A 13,670-nucleotide genomic window follows, 5' to 3' on the forward strand; every position below is an offset into this window, starting at 1 on the left:
TGTTGGGCGAGCCTGGAGGGTGCGAACAGATGCGCATGCTACGCATAGCGAAGAAATACAAGACCATCCTTTTGTGTAGAAAACTATCTCGCGGACTTGCAGGTTCTTGGAAAGTAATTTTCCTTAAAGTGCTGCGCTGCCACAAGTCAGATACTGGTTTGGCCGTTCATCATTGTCCTCACTACTATAGGTGTCACCGCGAGCTGTGCAGGGTGATACGGGCTGGACAAGCTTTGAAGTGAGGGAAGCTCACCGTAAAATTATGAAGAACGAATGAGGAATGTAGAAAAATGTAAACGGGTTGGGAGAGTTTTCAGGTGTTTGTACAGTAAAAACGTCGATTCACAGTGAACGAAAAAACTAGGAAGCTGACCAGGAAGTATGCGGCCGGTATGGTGAACAACACAGTAACAAAGAACATCAATGGGAAAGAAGCTTGACTGGGCGAGTTCGTTTAACATAGTTAAGAAAAAAAAAATGAGGGACGCTACAAAGACGCGCGCTGAAAGAACAACATGTACCACGAACTGCAGGCGCTGTAGACGGAAAGCGTCTGTCCGTCGTACATGTTTTTTTTTATTCCGCGTCTTTGTAGGGCTCATTTCATTTCATCAAGCGGAAAGTCAGAGAGGCTGAGATAATCTCATGGGTGGCGGGAATTTAAAAGAAACCTGCTATTAGTAACTATATCTGAAGAGCATAAAACGAAATCAGGAAAAAAACTATTTTTCATAACTCAAAGGGAAGCTCACTACTTTTCGAAGCGAGATCAGGAGGCCTTAGAACACGTACTTATAAAGCGGGATACAAGAAGGAAGAAGAAGCATGTGCTTGCTGCGGTAACGCAACGGAAACGATGGGCCATGTGTTAGTAGAATGCGAAGATATCTGCCATGCGGTCGATTTAGGAATCACTGGCCTCCTGGAAGCGCTTGGATTCAGGGAGAGCAGGGGGAAGGTAAACATGTCGGCTAGAGGGATTAGTAAGAGGCAATTGGAAGATTGGTGGAAGAAAAGTAGGAAAACGACAAACAACGGTGGCGTACAAAACAAAGTTCACAATAGGGGTTGAGAAACTTTGAATATTGGAATTCATCGTGTGTTTTTTCTGCTTTTCTTTTTTTCTTATTTAACATAGGTACAACATTAGGCAATAAAATAAGAGTTTGGTGGCGCAACCCACAGCCCCGTTTTAAAGGGGACGCTCATAACATGCATCCATCCATCCATCCGGATTCGTTTTGGTAGCACACTCTTGAATGCAGTTGTCATCAGCATCTTCCATGGCGTTAGACTGTAACGTCAAAGCTTCTGACAACGATGCCGGAAGACCGAGCTCAGAATCCAAGAGCATTCCCACAAGCTGCTGTCTTCAGTTGTCTGTTGGGCGTCTTCCATTTCTTTTTCGAATTTCGAGCTGCCAAGTTGGGGGTGCGGTTTTTAGTCGAGTATGCACGGTAGTTGTTGGTGGACATCCGAGAGTTCATACCATTTCTAAAGAATGGATGAAAAAGGAGTCGTCCTCAATCATACAGCTGCTGTCCTTATTCCATAGACTTACCATGTACTTGTGTTGCTATCTATTTCAACAAGGCCATACATTGATTCTGTTTTTTTTAACTATGTCCCCTATAATCTATATTTGTGCAATATTTACAAACCACATTCAAATAAAGTACTCTCTCAAGAATACCTGTAAGTTTAAAGAAAAATAAATATGCGTTGTGATTTCAGAATTGCAACTTACTCTTCTTAGCTTACTCAGAGAAAACTTGGCTAAAATATATTCACTAAATATGAAAGATTGTTCTATCCTCTGAGTGCTTAAGCGTTTTGGTTTTGCGTAAAACATTTATCTCTAAAAAATAACCGGCTAGCTTTAGCGACAGAGTTGGTTTTCCGATATGTAAGCGACTGAGCTGAGAGGCTGTATATTTAAGTTGATGAAACATATTTGAAAAATTGCCGTCGCTAACTGTCGCAAAGCACGTGGTGAGCAAAGGTGAAGCCACATGGATTTTAATTGTTTAAAAAGACTCGCCGTTTTCTAGCTGAGGCTCCAGGTAAAAAGAGCAAGAACTTAAACATCGGCCTAACTCTTTCTGATCACAAAACAATTAAAAAATTAAGAAAGCGAGTATTCGCAGCATACGGAAATGATAACTGGCAGTGAGTCAGCTTATCGTTTTTTTTTTTTTTCTAAACAAAAAACTTGTGAACAGCACTGCCCGGTCGGGCATCTTTAGGACAAAGAATGTAATAGCTGCATCGAACTATTTAGCGGTTTTACCTTGCTGCTAGCATCGATGTGTGAGATATGGTTTAGCGGTTATGAACAACGAGCTTTAATTCGGTTCAACCGACATGAGGCGGTCGTCCGACACCCGCTGAAAAAAATCACGACCCCGCTCGTCTATAGGGTAAGCATTAAGGCTATATTTAGTAACATCCCTTACGATGGTGCTAGTACTGTATTTATTCGCAGTTGTGCACGTATTATCACTGTGTTCAGGAATATGGACAGGGGATCATTGATATGTGCGATTACTGCACCTCACAAGAGATCTGAATGATCAAGGTTTGTGAAAGAGAGTTCAAAGCAGATGAGTTATTAAAAGTTTTTGCGGGTACATTTGTTACCTTTGAGAAACCATTTGCTTCGAGGGTTCTGCTCAATTTCCTTTTTGGTGCAAAAACATTTAGTAGGTCGACGTTCGGGTCGCCTGCCAGGGGTAATTTGAAGTTAGTGTCATAACCGAACTTACACAATTGCTAAGAAAATAAATAAAACATGGAGCACTTGTTGCTGGGGGCCGTTAAAGAACGCGAAAAACAATAATCTTACATTGTACACTGAACAATTCATAGTCATCTGCATTACAAATTGTAAGGTTCTACGACACGGCAAGTCAGCTTATTATTCTTCACCATTAACACTAAATCATGAAGGACGCTTTAAGAAGCAGGATGTAGAACTGGCGGCCTGACGGCATGATCACTACCATGCTGTTCAGGGAGAAATTCTTATTCAAACAAACATCTTAAGGTGTTTCGTACTCTCAGTCCCTGTTCGCGGTTTAAGATTATTTTTAACGAAATGCCATTTCCCTGTATTTGAAGACCTTCTCCTTGTCAAGATGAATGGTTTAATTGTGTCAAAATACCACAAGGGAAATTTCTCTTTTTTATAATCAAAAGACAAACGTTTGAGACTGACGGGGCTTTACAGTGTGAATTCGAAAAAGACACATAAAACAAAGGGACGCGCAGCCCTGAAAACATTGAGATGCAGTAATGACAATGACGCCACGGTAGAATTGTAGCTTACAGCCCAAAAATTTATGTTTAAGAAGGATGTCCCTTGTCAGAGCATTCCTGCACAATTTGCAAAACGTTGCTGCGCGTGGGAAGAGAAGAATGTACCACAGAAAGTTCTTTTGCCTACTGCCTACACAGAGAGAAAGATAAACGCGGTGGGAAATTCGTGCTAAAGTGTATTCAGTGGCAACGATAGATGCTGTTTCCGCGGTCAGGTGATGGGTTTGTAGCAAGTACGATGGCAGGTTAATTTTCGGAATAATCGGCGGAACGCCTTTTTGCTCGGCCCACCTGCGTCGTTAGTTGGGGAGAACGCACTCCAGGAACAGATGTCACGTACACTTCATTGTAAACCTCAAGCTGTAGTGGACAGATGGGACGGTACGCAGATTTTTGACAACCGTGTGCGGTTTGCGCTGAAGCGTGCATAAAGCCACGCAAAACTCTAGCCCAGCAGCCCCTATATTGTCCTTGGTGTCAGTGTTTCTTGGCTTCTTATGCTAAGCCCAACAGTGTCATTTTGTTCAAGTAAGCGATACTAGAGAGGCACAAGTGAGTGCTGCGAACGATAAGAGAACTTTCTACTGGGCGAGCATGGCGGGTGCGAACACGCGCACATGCTATGTATAGCCAAGAAATACAGGACGCTCCTTTTGTTTTCAAACGCATCGCGCCGACTTGCAGGTTCCTGGAAAGTAAGCGATCGGCTGCTACGCGTGCGAGACCCGTCTGGCTATTCATCACAGTCCTCACTACTGTCGCTGTCACCGCTTCTCGGATTAGGTTCGGTAGCACACTCATGAAGTTGTCATCCATTGATTTCGACTGTGACATGTCAGCATGTCACGAGCTCAAAAACCAAGAGCATTCACACAATTCTGCTCTCTTCAGCTGTCTGTTCGGCGTCTTCCATTTCTTTTTGGAATGGCGAGCTGCCACATTGGGGGTGCGGTTCTTCGTCGAGTATGTATGATAGAGGAGCCTTTCTGCCGGTTCTCTATACTAGTTCGCTGGCGTTACCCATAGATTTCGCTGCACGGCAAGCAGTTGACGAGACAAACTTGCTTGCTCTTTTCCACTTGCTATTTTTCTGAGCGCCTACTATTATCTATAGAAAAAGAAAAATATACTGCATTCAAGTAGGCACAGATTGATAAGACTTATTAGCACCAACAGGGCTTGCTTAAAGAGGCATTTCGGAAATTTCGTAACGTTCCTTAATTTTTCTTGAATTGGGGGTGCTGACGATGTATGAATCCTTTCTATATAAGCTATCAGTGGAGGTTCTAATCGTATCACTCCATTATTCGTACTCCATATTAGTCCCGGAAGTCAGGGAGACCATAAAAGAATGACTCCACCGTAGCAAGACAATTACATAGGCAGCTAGTAATATGTTTATTTATTATTTCCACAAATCACCTAATATATATATATATACATATATATATATATATATATATATATATATATATATATATATATATATATATATATATATTCATTTATTTATATGTTGTGTGCTCTGACGAAGGGTAGTCCTGCGGCCGAAGCGTCAGTGAGAATATATACCATGACGTCCGTGTTTTTCTCTTTCTTGAATGGTGCACACACACACACACACACACACACGCATATATATATATATATATATATATATATATATATATATATATATATATATATAAAGGGTGTCCGAGGTATGTTTAGGTAAACTTTAAAAATATGCAAATACCTCGAACTGGACAGAACAAAGGTCATGTTGTTTGCCATCGCTTGAATATACTTAGATTCTTGAAATCCCGGACAATTAAACAAATTTTCAGATATTATAACTTGAGGAAGATAAAAAATTCCCTATAGTGCTTTCTGTTACTCAATACGCACTACATAATAATATATTTTCTCAGTGTGAAAGAAGCCCGCAAATGCACACAAAATTGACGTGCGACTGGCCGCTCGCGGCAGTAAAGCTTCGACTAGGGCTATTTGATATAGATGCCATCTTTGTGCTCGTCGCGCTATGGTGTCAAACAAATGACCAGGACATTTGGCGACGCATTGCCCACGATGCGACTGGAAGCCAATCTTCAATGAAACCAACGCTTTGCCTCGATGCAGATCTAGAAAAAAACACGTGAAATTTTGCAACCGTTTTTGATGCTCAAAGATGACTCGAAAAACCACGTCAATACACCTTCTGTGGAGCTCGGAGAATGAGCTTTTAAATTCATAGGCAGATAGTTGATCTTGCCATACTTGTCATTGTTAAATCAGATGTGCGTAGTTCGGCTTCTTTTTCGTCTTTCATTTCGTGTTATCTATTCATTTTACTGTCACCCTTCGCGTATATATTTGACGTGCGATGGCGAATAATAAACACTTGGAAATTTGCCGCACATTTGTCGCTAAGAATAAAGTCCTGTGTGATAGTAATTTTGGAGCATTTGCAGGAAACGTTGCTGTGCAAGCACTCGGCCGGTATGCGCCGAAGAAAATGCTTTTGTGCACAGCCTAGTAGAATTATGTCCAAGCAAAAGTTTCCTCCATACCATTTCAGAACTCTGCTCACCCTTCTCCAGTGAAATAGTTCAGCGGAGCTAAAGTCTACTTAAAGCTAACAGCAATGCACTTCTTCTTGGCGGCCATGTGCTGGGTGTGCAGCAAGTATGATGGCAGGAAACTTTTGGAATAATTCGCGGAACGCCTTTGTGCTCGGCATTCCTGCGTCGTTATTGCTTGGGGGTAACGCACTCCGAGGCACATGTCTGTCATGTACATTTAAGTGCAAACCACCCACATTGCAGTATATAGACAGTTGGGATCACACACAGAGCCGTTTACGTCCGTGTGTGGTTTGCACTTCAGTGTACATGATTCCATGCACTGACTTGCCCGACAATCCGTACTTTTGCACAAATGTAGTCTGTGGACGGTAGCGGAACTCGCTGCTGGGTGAGTTGTATTTTAATGGCAGCCTGTTTGGGACGAACACGTTCACATGCTATGGAGAGCGAGCTCGAAATACAGGACGATGGTTCTGAGTTGAAAACCAGCCCTTCGAGTATCGGGTTCCCGGAAAGTGATTTTTCTCGATGTGATATCCACAGTGCGAGGTGACAAACTCCTTTCGTAATTGACCATTTGCAGAAACAATCCCGCCCGTGTCAGAGAAATCTATTTTTTCAACGAGGCGTCACGTCGCTCCGACGAAAGACAGCATTCAGTACATAGATATCGGAGGCCACGTCACAACCGATCGCGCAGAGGTTGCTGAAAAATGTAACGAGTTCTTTCGCTCTGTATTCGTGCCTTCTGAAGTTAAAGCGCTGACCTCTGCGCAGAAAGTATCCAGGAGCGAGTGCGAGAGGAAAGGCGACGGGAGAAACACGTTTCCCCCCATCGCGTCGAATGTGCACAATGCCCCTCGGACCTCCCTGGCAGTCGCCACCTTAGCCGCTTGACAGCTATAATCATCCGTGACTCCCCTCAGAAGAACTGTAGAAACTGCAGCGCTTCCCTTTCTACGAACGTGCAAATACAGAGGGGACGCAGATACAACTGTAGAGAGGAGAAGAAGGAGAGGCAGGGGGAGAAGAGGCAGTTGCTATACAATAGAGGGGGGGGGGAGGTGGCGTGAGAAAACAAGGAAACGCCACTACTGTACGACAGTGGTTCTGGGGAAACAGGATAAACTTAAGTTCAAGGTACGCTACGGTACGTTTCTGCTATTTCTGAAAAATAAACGCCATGCAAATATGTCAAGCGTGCAACTTATGCAATGCGTGCAGCTGCATTAATTAATGCGCACCGCAGGGTGCAGGAGGAACTACGGAAGCGGTCAACCGTCAAATCACCTTTCCTGCGCCCGCCGTTTTATCTTAGCGGCTATGACATTGCTAGGGGTCATGGATGTGATCCCAATCGCGGCAGCCGCATTTCGTCTGGGGCGAAATAGATTTTGGGGGCACGTTAAAGAACATGAAGGTGTCAAAATTAACCCGGAGTCCGCACTACGGCTTGCCTCATAATCCGATTGTGCTTATGGCACGTGCAGCCGCATAATCAAATTGAATTTTAATACTTACGCCATGATTCGATGTGCCATGCGAGACAATGACAACGCTCGTCCCTCTCAAAGGTTATAAAATATGGCGGACAACAACGCTTTAAGTAATCACCTCTCCCTGTGTGTTCTGTGTACTTCGCAGACAAACAGCAGTGGTACACGCAAGGTAGCGTTTCACATCAGCTGACCACTCTCGTGTTAGCCTAAACGTCGAAGAAATTAACCTTTAGCCTTCAACATCACCACTAATTCGCGTCAGTCAAAGCATCCAGTACGGGAACCTCCGCTCACATCCATTCCCACAGTGCGTGGGATCTGCATATTTTTTCTCTATGCTGCATTTTCTGTACGCGTCTTTCATGCCCTGTATTTTTGTATGTGTTTACTCCGACTGGTCATGTTTTGCTTCTGTGTGTTTAACAATCTTTTCGTATAGTTTCACAGGCGCGCCACTGCTAACGCGAGAGCGCGGCAGCCCTCCGCAAAGTGCGACGAAATAATTGTGCCTCATAAAGTCTTGGCAGAGGACTCACCGGGCTTCTTGCCAGTTGCTTTGGCTGCGCATGCGTCGCAAGACTTCACGAGGCGCCGGTGTTGGGGCGCTCTGCAGAGCGATGCCGGGGCTCCCGTGTTCCCGCTAGCAGAGGCCGCAGCTGTTCTTATTTACTCATCACTCTATACTCGCGCATTACAGTACGATATGAAACAACAATAAAGATTCGTTGTGGTTTAGGACCCCAGCTTATTGGTATTTCTAGTGAGAAAGTTTGGCTAAAATGCATTTGCCAAGGAGGAATATACTGCTCTCTTCATTGAGCACTTAAGCGTTTTGATCTTGCGTAAAGAATTTATTTTTCAAAAATGACACACAATCTTGACCAACACATATGGTTTTACAAGATGCAAGGTACGGAGGTGGAATACTGCATTTTGAGGGGATGCAAACACTTGAAAGTTCCCGTTTAAGACGTGTCGAAAAGCGTTATGCGTTCTAATATCCGCCACTAACACCTGTGTCACCGCCTCGATTTTTATTTGCTTGATATGGCTCACGTTTGCATAGCTCAGCTACGACGCTGTTCCGTTCCCGTAAACCAATGTTTCCAAAGACCAACAACAGAAATTCGAGGACGTTTCTTTCTCACTGCCAAAACGCAAACAGAAAGAAAAAAAGAAACAATGAGGATAGTGTACTGCTTTTGAGGAGGCCTAATTAAGGAGCCAGTTGACGATATTGTCATGCACAGATGAAGGAAACAGACTAGCAGGGAGCATCACCGTTCACGTGGACAGCCTTCGCGAGGTTACCATCCGTGAAAGCCATCCTGTGCATTCGCCTTTTCTTTTTCAAAATGGTCGATCCAATAGGTGACCTCTTACTCGGCGGACGCGACCTTGCTTGCTTTGTTCCCGGTTGGTGTTAATTAACCGAAGCGCACTTGTTCGGGGGTGCTTTGCCAACCGTTGAAACTTTGACCAGCGGCGGAGGATTTTGAGGGGGATTGGTCATGTTTAGCAAAGGAAACATGAGACGAAATTATTTTTTTCTGTTAACCTATTGACCAGTATACTACGTATATTTAATTAGGAGTGATTACAGGTTATTTTTCTTCTCCGTTCTTGTAAAGTGGTCACGCCAAATTCGACGAAGATCCTAGATCTCGAAAATAACGCCATCTGGTGGTAAATATGAGGAAAAGGCGTTTAACACGAGAGTCTCCCTGTAGCAGTGACGTATACTCATGTACACACTGACACACTTCCCTTCGGTCTCAGCCAAGGGTACCTGCACCAAAAGATAAAATATTGTCACGTGGTAGTGACGGTGAAGAAAGAAGCAGTACGGTGGAATACAAAACTAGCTTTTATTGGGCGAACCTGTGCCCACAAAACAGGCTACACTTATAGCACAACGAAATCGGCGAACACAGTCGGCGATCGTCGAAAATCTGATCTGCGGGCCAAGCGGGTCGGCTTTTATAGAGCAGTCGTCGAATGTTCCAGACTAATCGTTCGGACCCGCGTGCCTTCCACAAAGTTCTACACCATTCGCGTCAGGTGATGAAATCAGATAACATAAGTCTCGGCGACAACAGACAGCGGATAGAAGCATCGATAACTTTCCAGAAACTTCGGATACATGCAGGCGCGTCCCATGCTGTGCGATTACATTTGTTAGGCGGCGAAACGTGGTTGCCCGATAAAGATAAGTACACGTGTCAATATTAATAACCGACCGAATAATGCCGAAATAGGGGCTGATCGAAGCAGGTCTTCCGGGTCTTCCTTGAGGAATTATTTGCGGTCCTCTACTGCTCCGTTTTGATGTTTGCGTCGTCTTTCTTGCAACGTGCTCAAGGTGCAGTCACTGATTCCTGTCGCGGCCGTTGTCTCTTCGGAAAAGCGTACAATGTCTGCGGCGGTGCAAAGCACTATGTAGACAATTCTTTCTTTTTTTTTTTGCGTAGCGGTACCGTCTTACAGTCACGCCGGCCTGCACGACAGCGCATGCGCGGAGTTCACCGGGCTCCGCTTCTGCTGCAGGGAACACACACTTTCTTGTGCACGTGTGCCGAGGTTCAAGATTTTGGAGTTATAGGTCGCTAGAAATTTCACAAATGTTTGCTTGTAAAGCTAGCTTTCCTGCGGGGTGGTTCACCCAGCTAATGACAAATGTTGACTGATCGCGGTGCGGTCATTTCCGTAAACTGTCGTTTCATAAACAATGGAAAAGAAACCTGCCATGAGTAACTATAATTAGGAAGAAAAAAAAAACGAAATCGGTAAATGAAGAGAGAGAGAGAGAGAGAGAAAATGATAAATGAGAGGTAGGGAGGTTAACCAGGACTGCGCCCGGTTGGCTACCCTACACTGGGGAAAGGGAAAATGGGATGGAAAGATTTAAGTGGGCAACATGAGGGCTCCAAGTGAGGTCCCGGTCTACAATGACGCCCAAAAACCGGTGATTTCTCTTGTAGGAGATAGGCTGACCATTGATGCATACTGGATAAGGAGTCATTGTTTTTCGCGTAAAAGCGACTAATGCACATTTTTCTGTTGAGATGGTAAGGCCTTGTGTGTGAAGGTAGTCAGATGCCTGTGTTGCTGCTTTCTGTAGCCGTGCGCGAACCTGCAGGCGAGTGACCGCTGATGTCCAGATGCAGATGTCGTCGGCGTAGATTGAAACACTCACTGTTTCCGGTAGGGATTCGGCCAGCCCGAGAAGCGCGACGTTGAAAAGAATAGGGCTTAGAACACCGCCTTGGGGAACGCCTCGGCATGTGTAGTGGTCGGTAGTCGGACCATCTTCCGTTGGTACGAACAAGGACCTTTGTGTCAAGTAGTTACTGACCCATCGATATACTCGCCCTCCTAGTTCAATTGTCAGAAGTGCATCTAGAATGGTTTGATGGAAAACGTTGTCGTAAGCGCCTTTCACGTCAAGAAAGAGCGCTACTGATAATCGCTTCCGAGATTTTTGTTGTTCCACAGATGATACTAGATCAATGACACTGTCAATCGATGAACGACCGCGTCGAAATCCCGCCATAGAGTCAGGGTAAATTTTATGGTGTTCAAAGTACCATTCGAGACGCATGAGGATCATACGTTCCATGAGCTTCCCGACACAGCTGGCAAGAGCTATAGGCCGATAGGATGTCAGTTCGAGCGGTGACTTTCCTGCTTTTAGAAGCGGTACCAGGCGGCTGCGTTTCCATTCCTGTGGGACGACACCATCTTGCCATGAAGTATTAAAAAGGCTGAGGAGTTCTCTTCGTGCTTCTCTGCCTAGGTGGCGCAAAGCAGTATATGTTATGCTATATGTTAAGCAGTATATGTTATGTTATGTTATGTTATGTTATGTTATGTATATGGTAAAAGAAGAAATTTATGATAAGTCAAGGGGAAGCTTACTTTTCGAAGCGAGATCAGGATACCTGACAACATGGACTTATAAAGCGAGATATAAGGAGGAAGCAGAAACATGTGCTTACTGCGGTAAAGCTATAGGGAAACGATGGAGCATGTTGTATCAGAATGTGAAGATATCTGCCCAGTGGTCGAATTATGAATCACTGGCCTCCTTGAAGCCCTTGGGTCCAGCGAGAGCCGAGGGGAAAGAAACGTGTCCGCAATAGAGATTAGTAAGAGGCGATTGGAATATTTGTGGAAGAGAAGTAGGGAAACTACAAACAACGGAGGCGTACAAAAACAAATTTGACAATAGGGGGTTCAGAAACTTTGGTTCTGGGAATTCATCGTGGTTTTCTCTTTCTTTTTTTAACATAGGTAGAACTTTATCCAATAAGATAACAAGAGCTTGGTGGCGCAACCCACCATCCCGTTACAAAGGGGACTCTCATAACATCCATCCATCCATCCACCTACAGCGTGTACAAGATTCTTTGGTAGTATAATTGACTCGGAAAATGTAGACTCTAAAAAAAAGTTTACACCCTTTGGGTTGTATTTTGTTCCCAAACAATAATCGTCGATCTGTCTTGCCCGCATTTCATTCCATTAACGCTGTGAGCCCGGTACTTCTTAGTCACGAACGGCTTGCGCGTTATCAGCTTGACACATCATTCTCGGCAGGAAAGTAGCGAGCGCCGAGTTTTCAAGAGAGGAAACGCAAGCAAGGGAGATGACGATTATTGTTTGGGGACAAGATATGCCCTAAAGGGTGCAAACGTTTTTTATTGCGTAGTCGTGGCTCTCGGGATGAAAAATCAAGCAAGATAAAAATATCAATGGGTGGGGCTAAGATTTCGTCTTCATTTGAACGATGACCGGTGCCACCATTAGCATCTTCCTGAACCATCGGCAACGGCAGTAGCGCTCAACTGCAGGAAGTGGACATGCTCAAACGGCACTGTGAGCGCACCATATAGTCTCATTGCCGCTTTCAGGAACATTTGGTTTCCAAACTCGTGGCGATTGTGGGCCCCGAGATCCGGCAGCGCGCACTTTTGGATCTCGAGGGCCATGTGTAGATGCGTGATGTTATTGGTTTTGGCGCTATAGTTCACTCTGAATTTTTTTACATTCGGCCAACAATAACAAAGTTCCAAGTAGCGGTTTAGAAAGTTCGACGCTGGGAATTTGCTGTTTGTTAAAAAAATAATATAAGATAATTAGGACATTAGACAAAAAAAAAAGGACGAGAGCTTGGTGGCGCAACCCACCACCCCATTTCATAGGGGATGCTCATTGTACCCATCCATCCATCCATCCATAAGAGGTACCCTAAAACAATTTTCATAGCTGTGCACTAACGCGTTAGCCACATTCACAATAATTCGACTGCAGCGTGTCGCATTCGTTAGCGCATCGTGTTGATTACCACGCGACAGCGTTGACACGTCGCGCATTACCTTTCACCCGAAAAAAAAGTTGGAAGCCGTTTCCGGTAATTACGTTCCTTCGAGTAGTGGAGGTGAGCACTTGGTAGCAGCCGTCTGTTTCCTTCGGATGCGATGCACCGGCGTTCACACCAATCGCTTTGCGACTTGGTAGCGACCTTACTACGTCCCGAAATGCATTCCCCTGTCCCATCAACGCCGTTTGAGTTCTTAGCGCATTGCTGCCGTTCCCACGAATGCGATAGGCTAGGAGTTCGCGTTGGGATGCGCCAGTTGTCTCATTCGTGTTAAGCGGCCATTTTTGCAATTTATACCGCGCATGCGCGAGCTAGGTTATTTCTAACCTTGTACCTCCAAGAACAAATAATCGTTAGCAGTTAACAACTTCGCCTATACCACTGCCCCGTCTCCCTACTCTGAAGGGTTCCCTACACTGAAAGCGATGGCAAATGCCATTGAATGACAACAATACATTCTCTAGGTGGCTACGTTTGGCAAAGGTATGACGACAATAAATGGTTGGGGGAATTCTTGGAATGCATTTGTGTTGGCCTTCCTACTCGGGCGGACTGCACTTCGCACTCAGAGGGATAAAAGTATACTGTGGTCGAAAATTAATGCCCAGGAAACAAGTTCGCATGGCAGCCGACTTTTACATAAAAACCTGCATGAGAATAAATTTGAGACGTTTGGAGTGGATTAACATAAACATCGAATTATGTTGCACAGTGTACAGGGAGAAAGCAAACATCGGCATTAGTTGTATGGAATTTATTTCATTAATTTGCTTATTTATTGTACCCTCAGGGCATACAGTGGATTAGAGATTTAACGGCAGAATGCAGCGTGGTTGGCAATGAAATAAGTGCTGAAAAGCTCTAGATTATGACATTTTTACCCAGAACGTCCTCGCAACAGTC

This window comes from Dermacentor andersoni, chromosome 7 (assembly GCF_023375885.2).
Source record: "Dermacentor andersoni chromosome 7, qqDerAnde1_hic_scaffold, whole genome shotgun sequence".
In the NCBI taxonomy this organism is placed as follows: Eukaryota; Metazoa; Arthropoda; class Arachnida; order Ixodida; family Ixodidae; genus Dermacentor; species Dermacentor andersoni.